The sequence below is a fragment of the Molothrus aeneus genome, chromosome 6 (assembly GCF_037042795.1).
Source record: "Molothrus aeneus isolate 106 chromosome 6, BPBGC_Maene_1.0, whole genome shotgun sequence".
Taxonomy (NCBI): Eukaryota; Metazoa; Chordata; class Aves; order Passeriformes; family Icteridae; genus Molothrus; species Molothrus aeneus.
The window spans coordinates 28,889,150-28,901,369 of NC_089651.1; the positions used below are offsets into that span (position 1 = coordinate 28,889,150).

At 41.7% G+C, this 12,220-nt stretch overlaps 1 protein-coding gene across 4 annotated transcripts in view; it reads right to left on the bottom strand.

Annotated features, from left to right (window-relative positions):
- SMOC1 (SPARC related modular calcium binding 1) overlaps window positions 1–12,220 on the bottom strand; it is a 126,798-nt gene that overhangs the window by 109,500 nt on the left and 5,078 nt on the right. The window lies entirely within an intron of this gene.

Below are 12,220 nucleotides of genomic sequence, written 5' to 3' on the forward strand. Positions count from 1 at the left end.
CACCAACCACTATACTAGGTTTGCAGGGAAAACTTCCAAACAAGTGGCAGGATAAAACTAATTATAATGCCAAGGTTGGGACATACGAGTCATCCCAGTTCTCTACTGGAGAGATGAATAGTTTTCTTCTAGAAGATAAACTCTTGTAGGTAGCCCTGTGTTCAATTAGACCTACACTAGGTGCAGCACAGACAGGAAGTTCTGCCAGCACAGGACACCAGCAAAGTGTGCCTGTGATGAAAGTAGAGTCTTCAACTAAAGTCAGCCAAGACACCCTTAACTAGTCTCACATTGAACTGGTCTTCATCACTGCACCTTAGCAAAGAAATCTGCTCTTGCTTTGAGACAGACCCTATTCATGGGGAAGGGGGGGGTAAATCCTCTCTATTCAACAAGTACCACATAGAGCCTTAGCCTACTTCAAAAGATTAAATAGTTTGTCTTACACTTCATTGGAAGTAAAGTTACTTCTCATGCATGTAACACTTGGCTGAACATCATAACAGAACAGTGCAACTTTTAACACAAATCTAGGCAGACTAGGGGTCTACTGTGATTTTAGTAGATATTAACATTTGTTCCTTTCCTTAGCTGTCAACTCATGGTGAGTGCACACAAGTTCTTCTTTCTCGAAGGAGCCAGCATGAAGAACTTTGTATTACAAACAACAACAAAAAAAAATTGGAACTCATTACTCTGTACAGAGGGTAAGAAGTATAGCTATAGCAGTATAGCCCCCTAAGAGTACAGGAAAGGAAAGCAATGCTTTATCTTTAACTTGCAGCAGAACATCAGAGCTGTAAATTCTTTTTCCCCAGGAGTTATATAACAGGACAGCATTAAGGTTCATAAATAGCACTTCCAGACTTCAGCCGGTGCACTTAACAGTTCCTAAGTCACCACTGCCTCTTGCTTAGAGCCAAATACAAGGTACTATCACTGAACCAACACCTCTAATCCAGTGATGTACAAGCATATGGATGGTGGGATGAGTTAATAAACTAGCCTTTGAGAACAATGAAGAAACATTGGGTTTCTGAAACAGGAGAAATGCACCTACTGTCACTAAGCTGAGAGTCCAGTCTCCCAAAGATAACAGCTGCAAGCAGCCATGGAATTTTTAATTACTGTGCTTTTAGAAGCTATTTCAAAGGTTAACTTTACTAAATTCACTAGTATGTGGCACAGAAGAAACACATGAAGCACTTCCATGTGTTTTAAATTGCCTGTTATCTAGAGGTGCTAACTAGGCCAGTAGAAACAAAGAGCTCATTTTCAGCATGGTCCATCCCTAGAGCCAGCACAGGTTGGCTGTCAGCAACTGCAGTATCATAACGAGAGCTCTACACTCTAAAAGCTGCTCCACTTCCACAATATGTCAGCACTTCAACCAGGAGGCTAGAGCTGCCTAGACCACCTTCAGTAGCTGTTCTTCATCCAGACTTGACCACCAAGGCAAGTGACTAAATCCAACTCCAGCCTCACAACCGGAAGACAAAGTTGGTCAGTCCAGCCACAGCCGTTGTCTGACTGTATCTCACAGCAGGCCAAAGCAACATATTCAACACATAGCCAGGGATCAGAAAATATGCCTGGACATGAGCTTGGAAACACAGACCACAGAATGGATGCAGCTTAAATGATGGTTTATGAGCAGAAAACCAACTTGGAAACAGGAGGCTGTTACAGCTTGAGAGAACCCAAATAAACTTGTTGCCTGTTGTACTTAAATGCTAACAATCTTAACTCAAACAGTGGTACTTCAATATCTAGGATAATTTTTTTTTTAATTACTACATTTTACTTAAAGTTTGTACTTTTCACTATATCCTGCCAAAAGGACTCACATAATGCAAGTAAAGTAATAGTTTCATTAGTGCTTTAAAGTGTAAGGTCAGTGTTTGTGAATTACTACAGTGGTTTAGTCTTCATGGGACTTTGAGAAACTATTTGGTAAAGGCTTAAACCCTCAGATTAAAATGCTAGAAGTTGTCAGATTCCAGAAACTTAAAAACATTTATTCCTATCCTGTTTGGAGATTGTTGGTGACCAAAATTACTAGCGTCCATAAGTTTCCCAGGTCAAAGTGCGTCAGGAGATACAATATTTAGCAGTCCTTTTTCAGAATTATTGACTACCAGGACCAGTTACAGCACTTACGTTAACTGTGTGGTCTCTTCCCCTTTCAAATGGGTAAGATGCAAAGCCAGTCCCTACCTTTGGATGTGGCAGCCCTGCCATATCAAAATTTTCAGAGGCTCTTCATGGAGCCAGAAATGAATAGCATGTAGGTACTTGAATTCATGTAGGATTTAGCACTCAACTCACTGCCAGAGAACCTGCATCTATATGCCATGATCTGAAACATCTATAGTGTGTAGAAGCTAGAACTTCAAGAACTTCAAGGTGATCAGGCTTTCCCTTTCCTTACTATGAAAGTCACGCCCCAAAAGTCACACACATGCCTGCAAAGCAGCTGTTTGCAAATTGTACAGAACTGCACTGCTCTGGAGGTAAAGGAATTCATATGGAAAAAACCAGATTAACACAATTAGCCTGAAATCTACATTCATATGGGAACAGAACTTGAAAGTACTCAGTCAATTTGAGGCTACGTCCTAAAAAATTAAAAGCACAGACTAGAACTTAGGCTAGACAACATCTTCTCTGATATTGCTTAGGTGTACTGTCACCTGTCACAGAAAAACCACACTGAGCCTCTCCTAGACATCCACACTGTCCTGACAAGGACTGAAGCAGGTGACTTTAGGCATAACCAGTTTGACTGATGTGTGAACTCCAAGTTGGTGGTACTTTCAGAAGCAAAACCATTGCTAACTCTGCTGGGAGCTTTGCAATCCAAGGCAGCATTGCAGAAGCAGCAATGTTGACTCACAGTATAAAGCCTTGTCTGACCACGTGTATTGGGTTTACATGGCAAAGTTTTGGTAGCAGCTGCAGAGGTGGTCTCCCTGAGAAGACAGGGGGTGCCCTGTGCTGGACAGAGCTGGTTCCATACCACACCCACCACAGGCCAAAGAGCAGCCCATTAGCCAGGCTGACACTGCCTCTGAGAGAAAGCTTAAAGGGCAAAATGTCACATGGCATGGGAAGCAGGCCGGGAAGTGAGAAGCCACAGCACAATCAAGATCACTGAAAGAGTCTTTGATACCAAAGTAGAGATTCCTCTGCAGCCCACAGAAAAAACATGGAGGAGCAGATATTGCCCTGCAGCCCCTGGGAAAGATGCCACAGCACAGCAGGTCAGCATTTTCTGAAAGAAAGTTGCACCCTATGGAGAGGCCATGATGGAGCAGATTTTTTCTAGAAGATTGAAGTCACTAAGTAAAACTCATGCTGGAGCATAGGAAGAAGTGAGGAGGGGTCTGGCAGCTGGGCAAGGTCAACCAACCACACAAGCAAAGACAAAAGCAGAAACATTTCCAGTTTGCAGATTCTAGGCACAATCCTCATACTCCAGCCAAGAACAATCCATGCTGTTTGGTCCTGTGGATAATTTGGTGCTTGCTCGTCATTAGAGGCACTGTAGTATGAGTGAGGCATAAGAAATACAGGGATGGTCTGAAATCTAGAAAGGCAGATTTCCCTGGCATAAGTGAATAAACCAGTAAATAAATCAACCAAGGGAAGAAGAGGAAATTAAGTGAATGCAAGTGATAATTACAATTCTGTTTAATTTTGTCACTATCTGACACCAACTCAGATTTTGAGCTCTCCCGTCTTTCCAGAACTGTTGAACTTTTCTAGCCCAAGAGCTTATATTGCAATAACCAAAGTGGATTACAAGCTTCAACTGAGACAGACACCAGATATTCATTCAGCCCTTCACAATTGTCTCTTTAGTATCTTGTAGCATTTGTTGAATCAGTGCCATTTCAGCTTTAAAGTGGGGTGACTTTATAATCTTACTCAATTTCCACAAAAACTTTCCCCAAACAGGAATCACATTTGAAGGGAATCCTCCGACAAAAATCAAGCTCACTGTCTGAAACCAGTAAATCCAACTAAAACTCTGTTCAAGCTGAGCAGACTCTGCATACAGCACTAGATAGAACATAGATGTTACCCTATAATACATCTAGAAGTACTTCCCAAGAGTCAGCTGTACATTCTAATAATCCCCAGCGGAGAACAAGATGTCACTGGGTACCATCAACTTCCTCCCCAATGAATACCCAAGATAGAGGCATGTCACTCCCTAAAGTAAGGGGAAACTTCATGGTGCTTTTCCTTCACCTCAGGGAAGTGAAGCTCTAAGCCAAATATTCAAGATGAACAAGAAGCCAGGGCAGCAGCTTGATAAGAGTTTCAGTTAAAGAGTGGATACTGCAGCAGCTGCTTCATCAGAAAAAAACAAGGTCAGAGCTGGGGAAAGTAAGAGAAAGTACTCCCTGCACTTTGCATAAGAAATGCTTCCTCAAACTCTGTCCCTTTCCTATTTTAAGGTTTCCTCTATTCAAATCCATCAAATCCTGATTGCAATTCAGTATAGGTCATCAACTAAACAAGCTTCATCAGTGTCAGCATTTATAAATGCTGTCTTCACTTAGGATCTTGTTGAATCCAGTTGTGACTACATTCAGATGTTTTGTGTAAACAGTGCCTAGCACTGGTGTCAATCACCTCACAATAAAACAGATGCCAAGAGAGTCTTGTATTTTTAAATCAACATCTGCTAGTGAAACAAAAGCCACTAGCAAGTCCCACTAAAGCAATTTTAGATAAGTACAATTCTACCCATCTGAACACTGGCATGAGATTTAACAAGATTATCTCTTCTCATTTGATCCTAATTGGTTGCCTTAGGAAATGCATGGATATGCGTGAACATCAGTCTGCCATACAGTGAAGAACTGACATGCTTGGCTTAGGCTGTTTGTGGTAACCCCTAGGTTTGCTTTCTAATAAATACTAACCAGAGACAAGCCAAAGATAACACCCTATTTTGTCCTCTTAATCTGAGGTGACCTCATCACGTCTATAATCAGCCTTCTGGCACTTCCTGAATACAAGTGCTTATATTCTCCACAGTTTCATGAAAGGTAAAGACAAAGAAAGAAGTGAAAGTAATTTTTAGCTTTTGCTCTGACATGCAACACTTAATCATTGCCCTGAAAGGTTGGTTATAGCTTTATAAGTGAGTTTATCAATGCTGAACAAACTGAAGGAAAACATGTCAAGTGGAATATATGTGTAGTTTAACTTGATTTACTTGCCCCAGTGATTCCAAAGAAAAGCATGAATTCCTGAAATTGGACACACCTTTACCAGGAGGAAGGCTTCAGGCACAATTCAGCAAAAACTACCAAGTTCAGAATTGTTCTCCCACTCCTGTTGTCCTGCCTGAACAGAGGCACACCCAGGGAGTACATATCTTAAGAGGGAATGAAGCAGATTTGACAGGAGTCTAGACAAAGGAAAAGCTAGTCAGAAGCTATTCTGTAGGTAACACTAATGGGCAGGCTAACTTGGAAATAGTTATAGTAGAAGCTTTCCACTTAAGGTCAGATGTGGAAATTTCCTTAACAAAAGCAATAAAGAGCTAAGAGTTGCATGGGATACCTGAGAAGGTTTGAAGTTTAACAGCAAGAACAGTTTCTATGGTAAAATACCTACCTTTTTTAAACATGGAGGGAAGAAAGAGCTATGCCTCTGTAGTTCACGGTTCTTTGCTACAGAGAAAAACTTGCCTAGAGTTGAAGTTAAACTTTTTATTTCGAACTGTCATTCACTTAAGAGCACACTGTTGCTTGATTTTTTTTATCAAATCTTTGTCTTCATATTGCATGAGGTACTACTGCTGAACTCTTCCCCAATTCTGGCACTTCAGCAGGGGCCGGGGAAAAAGTCCCTCAATTATGTGAAGCAACTGTGGAAACAAGTTTGGTTTTGTTTGCCAACAGAACTAGAACCAAAACTTGAGGACTTTTAGGTAAATTCTTAGAGTTCCAACAGGAAACTTAGAAACTTAGTTTGCTTATGACATCAGCTATTCAAGCTGGATCTGATTCTCAAATCTTTGGGCTCAAAATATACTTTTCATACAATTGGGCAAAATCCAGAAACGTTGAGGGACAGGTTTTAGGAATGCTTAAATTTATTCAAGTGTGGTAAATTTTTTCCTCCCACTCAGTTCCAGTTTCAGCATTAAAAAGCTCCTAGTGTTCTAGAAGATATACTATGTTCTTCTTAAGTTAATTACACAGGCAAAACTCGATTTGGAAGTTGGAACTGACTTTTTTTTTAATTACTTTCAGCAAGAACCACATACACACAAACCAGGATAGCTTCATCCTCCTAGGATAAAAGCTAACATCTACACATTATATCTGTTTACACACCAAGAGATTTTAAAAAACAGTGCAAATGAGTTAGGATGCTTCATCCTATGGGTGCATTCAAATCCAGATTAGAAATCTGCAAAACATACACTGCAGTATGCTAATGATCAACAGCTAGTTTCAGCTCCAATACTGCTGCCAAAGCGCTTCAGGTGAAGAAGCACTTTTGTGGTAAAGAAAAGATCAACTTCTCTTCACAACCCAGCTAGTTTGGAACTTCTTTAGGTATCTATTGTTCACAACAAAAATCCTGAAATTTATATAGCCTCACTGACAACTGAAGAGGAAGACAAGAAAAGCTGAAGTTTCACATGGATTGCTTTCCACTCCCTGTCCTATTCACCCTTAAGAGACACCCTATTTTAGTAACAAAATGGCAAATGTTTACCTTTTCCAGTTATTTAAAGCTCTATCAGCCACCTTAAATTTAATCCTGATTTTTCAGGATATACATGACTAATAGGTGAGCTGGGAAGTTCAAGAGAGCTCCAACAGTTAGATTTTAACAACTTCACATTTTAAGAAGGGCAGTAGCTTAGGTAGTCAAATCCAGCGGAGCACAATTTTTTTCTACTAATACATTTGTTACTTCAGGGGAACTGAGGAGAGAACAAAACCTGACAGCCTTGGAAAGCTTAAGTCTTCAACAGCTACAACTAGTAACATCCAGCTTACTTCAAAGACAACTACACTACCTCGATGTATGAGCCCTTAATTTAGAAAAAGAAAAGCACCACTAAATTGGAGCATAAAGCACCTTCTTAGTTCACTATGAAGAGAACACTCAGGTCCCTGGAAACTCCTGAAGATGAGCACACAAAACAAAAAATTTGGGCTGACATACTTCCTTGTACTTCTAGACAATGGATTTAACAATCATTAATACACTACCACCTGCAAATTATGTCCATTTTGTAAAAGCCTGTAGAAATTGAAACTATTACTCCTTCTACAGTTCAAGCTTAAACTGTGAAAGTAAAGCGAGTCCAAGAGCAGTTACTGCCATTGAAAGAATGTCCTGACTCCATGAAGCAGAACATCCCTGACTCTACAGAGTACCTAACAAGATAAAGCCCACAGCAGACAGATTTGACTTTCAAACGTAGGGGTACAATCCCTGCTCATAAAAATTCTCTCCACACCGAAGCAATAATAAAGAAGGAAATACAGCCCATAGACACTAACAAAGTCAGGGGAATGCTAGTGTAGCAATCCTGATAAAAAAAATCATTGCAAAATTCTTCAATGTTCACCCCCTTTATGGAGAGCATGAGACATGTCAGGTAGCATAGCCACCAGCCACCACTGAAATACCTTATTACACCATGAGGTATTACCCATCCATATAAGCAGTGTCACTTGGCCATCACTTCAGATTTTTACATACAAAGCTAAAGGACAGCACCTCTAGAATAACCTGAGGCCTTCAGGTACAGCAGCCAGAAGCACCAGACTGTAAGTTTTCTCTTACAATCAAAAACTAAAGCCCTGGACATCTATATGTGCAGTGCATTTAAGAAATCCTATCCCATGGCAAGCACTTTCAGAAGTTATGTTAAAACTGTAGTCAGACAGATTTCTGCATCTGCCTAATTCAGCTTAATTTCCAGGCATATTTCAGATGCATTGCAGCTAAGTGAGGGCAAATACCACCACCAGATGAAGCACTGAGAATCCAACTGGCTACAGTTTACTACAACAGCAGGAAGATATGGCAGCACGTACAGCCAATCCCTTACCTGACAGGACTCCAAAGCCCTGGCTGCAGATACTGGTATTGTTTTTAATTTTAAAAGGTGGATCAAGTTCTTCTAGATTTACATATTTTGAGGTTAAGACGCAGAAAGGGAAAGAAGTCAAGCTAATCTCCTAGATTAGCTCTAGATTGCTCCTAGAACTGCGGAGCAAAAAAATTATTGCATTAACACCACTGTTCATTTTACACATACCAGTCTCACAGATTTCTATGTTAAAAGTAATTTGCTTCCACTAAGCCTGAGATGCATACGCATTAAAGCTCACATTTGCCTACAAGTTTGGAGTTGATAATACTCTAGTGTTCTGGATGCATACACTTTTTAAAAACTAATTTTGCACACAGCTTATCTACTTTTGCAACACTTGTCTGCTTACTTTTAAGGGCAAAGGAATAAGCCAAATGCAAAACTCCAGGCAGAAGCCAACAACAGTTACCGCCATTCTGTATGGTAACTAAACCCAAATCAGAAGCAGCTTCTTGGCTCAGACAGAAACCCCTTTATCTGGCTAGTATCCACAAACTCCAACTCATTTAATATCCTCCACTTGGAAATTACACCCAAGAGCTTCTGGCTTTTTAGTTCTTAACTTGCACCTAGTTCCACCACGTATTTGTTTAAGCCCAAGTGTAGAATGCATATAAATCTGCTTCAAAGAAATTGGAAGGGAAGTGGTTTGATGTACTAGCTGGAGTAGGTTCTTTAATCTTCACACTACTCAAGGTAGTCTATGCTGCAACAAAAGATTACCATACTACATGTTTCTTACTAGCATGTATATGGTATACACAGAAGCAAGATCTAGAGATAATGTACATCTGGACATTAAAGGATACCACTACCTCTGCCAGGTGCTTTCACCTAAGGATGCTTCCTTATCTGGTTTGATTCCTGGTTCACTCCCCCTCCATACCATATGTGGTCACACTGCTTCTTGTGCAACCCACAACAGCCACAGAATCTGAGACAGTTACCTTTACATTAAGGCTGTATTGGATTGTTTTAATTTGTTGGAGCATCAAACTCCAAAGTATTAGCTTTACAACTGAAGGATCATGTGATCTTATATTTTGGGTTCTCTATATAAGAAAAGAAAAAGTTGTTAATCAACTATTCTGGACTCCATGGAATAATAGAACAAGCTCTATTCCATGCATCACAAGCCTACATATCGCAGCTTAGTTAGTGGAAGTTGCTCATCAAAAGGCAGAATATGGTGTCCCTGTGCAATTCAAATGATAATTCTCAGTCATGAAACAGGGAAGAGAAAGGGATGGACAACATTTTCCACATTCCTTCTAGTCTGTGACCCAAGCAATGGTAACAGAGGACTGATGGCCAAGAGAAACTCTGAAACAGAATCTGCCCACTAAGTGTTTGGAACCTCTCCTCCCTATTTGAGGATCAGCAGTTCCCTCTCAATATGATTCCAACTATCATTAACTAGACCAGTGGCCAAGAAAAACCTTAGAAAAACAAGTTATTTCATCTGCCTTACTTCTCCATCTTTCTTATCCCAACACACCTTCCCTTCCCCTTACTATAACTCTATCAGAGGCTCTCCCATAAGAAAGCCCTCACTTTTTTCAGCCTCTCAACCCCATCTTTAATCAACATCTCAGTGGCACAGAAAGAGCACACTTCTTCCACTCTGAATAGGGTAAAATTACATTATTTTAGTTTGTCACAAGGCTCAGAATAGAGAAAAAATCTATTAGGCCAATGCTCTTATAGCAGTGAATCAAATTTAACTTCAGACTGACAAGGGCTGCCACATAGCCTACAGAGCCAATGCCAACAGATTCATTGAACAGAATCTCAATAGTCTGTACCTTGCACAGAAGGAATGTTGCACACAAACAGTCAGCTTCCTTCCCCTTAGCCACTTCCAGTGTATGGGGCAAAGTGACCCAGTTTACAGAGCCCTGGCACATGCTCTGGGTCTATACTCAAGCAGTGAGCAGTATGGTCCTCTGCAGCAGTTACTCAGGTACAGGGCCCTGCTCACATCCATTCATTTACTTCATCCAGAGGTAACAGAACTCCAGTGCCAGCCCAAGAGGGGAGTCCAGGTGCCCATGGCAGAGCAAGTTATCTGCCTACACACACCAGTTTCTGTATGACTTCCTCCACCTGCATGAAGACTCTGCCAGCAGCACTGGTGGGTTGCTTGTCTAGGCTTTGCTGCCAGACTCTACTTGCCAAAATCCTGAGCCAACCCTTAATGATGCAGCCTCTGTTACTATAGTAACTGGTTTTATTTTCCTATCTCTAGGCTCAGACCTTGGGGGGAAGTACTTAAGTTTGTTCTCATTTCACACCTACCACTCACTTGCCTGCTGCATAGGTACGTGCCACTCCAAATGAAAACCTCTGTCAGTGGGCCCTCAAAAGCAGCTGGCCCAGCCACAAGCCAGTGGGAGGCAAAAATGCACAAACCCAACATGCAGGCATATCCTTCTGAGCAGGCTACAGCTGGGAGACCACCAGTGAAGTGTTTGACAGCCCAGGCAGCTGGAGGCTTACGAGGCCTTCCAGGCCACTGCTCTAAGGACACACTCAGAACAGAAACATCTGAGAGTCACAGAGTGGGTCAGGTTGGGAGGGACCACAGTGGTCATCTGGTCCCACCTCCCTGCTCAAGCAGGGTCCTCTTAGAGCACATGACACAGGATTGCATCCACATGGTTCTTGAATATCTCCAGTGAGACAGACAGGACATCCTTCCACCAAGGGTGGTCCCTCCACCAAGGGTGTTATTCCAGGCTGCTGCCGATGCCTTGGCATCATCCAGTCAGGCTCAGGCCAGTCTCCAGGGTACCCTGAAAGTGCCACACAGACTAAAGAGTGAATCCCTCCATAAACCAAAGCCGGTTTGCTCCATTGTCACCTGCAACACTGTAGGACTGCACTTTCAGCATGAAGGCCTTCTACTCAGACAACACAGACTTTCCTTGGAGCAGCTCTTGTAGAAAACCATAATAACCGTATTTGTCACCTCAACTTTTTAAGAAATTGCATTGGTCAGAGGGCAGGCCCACTATATGAGGCAATGTTTTCCTCACCAAAGAAGCAGATGACTCTTTTCTAAAACCCATTAATATTGCTAACATTATCAATATTGTTACTGCAGCATCCCACAAGAGCCTAAGTTGCATAAGGAACCTACTTTAATAAAGAGAAAAAGCATCCAGGATATGAGGCATGAGGCTGGTTTCAAGGTAAGGCCTTATCCTGGGAAAGCTGCTCTCAGGCTCAACAGCTGCTGATAGCCTGTATGAGGCCATATACAAAGAACTCTTTTGTATGGTGGGTGGTTTTCACTGTCCTGAATAAAACTTTACACCCTGGTGTGACTAGCTATGCTTTCCTGTTGTTACTCTCCTAAAGCTACAATGCCTCCTCCCCTCAACAAAACAAAAAAAAAAAAAAAACAAAAAAAAAAAAAAAAAAAAAAAGAGAGCACAGTTGCATTCTTAGTCAGGGCTTTGGTGCCAGAATACTTCTTCCTCATACCTACAAGCAGTAAATTCATCACACACAGAAAGCTTCACATGGTTCACAGATAAGCTGCTGAACACAAGTTGTGACTGCTCATGTGAGCCAGTTAGAAGAGACAGGCAGCTACATATTACTTCCATCACATCCTGGTAGTTTCGTTGCAAAAGCAAACATATCAAACTGACCTCCCACCTTATCCAGAAAGCTCCAGCATGGAATAGATTCACCCACATCAATGGCAGCCTTCCCTGTTAGAGCAAGAACTACACAAACAAGAGCTTCTCACAATTGAGCATAGGAATCTTAGAGTCCCACCAATGCAATGACAGTAGTGAAGCTTGTAAGCTTCATAGTTCAAGTCACAACAGCTGCTACTGTGCCAGAGTATCACCTGAGGACCAAAGCAGTAAACTACTCTCATGGCATACCAAGCTCAGCTCAAGGTCTGCTGTGCCACAAAGTCCCTGGACGGTACATCAGTACCAGAGAGATCATGGCAGCTGCCAGGGGACTCTGACAGGAAGCCACCACACTGTCACACAGGATGCTTAAGTATGACAGTCAGCACAGCAGCCTTCAGGGATCAGCTTTAGTTCCACC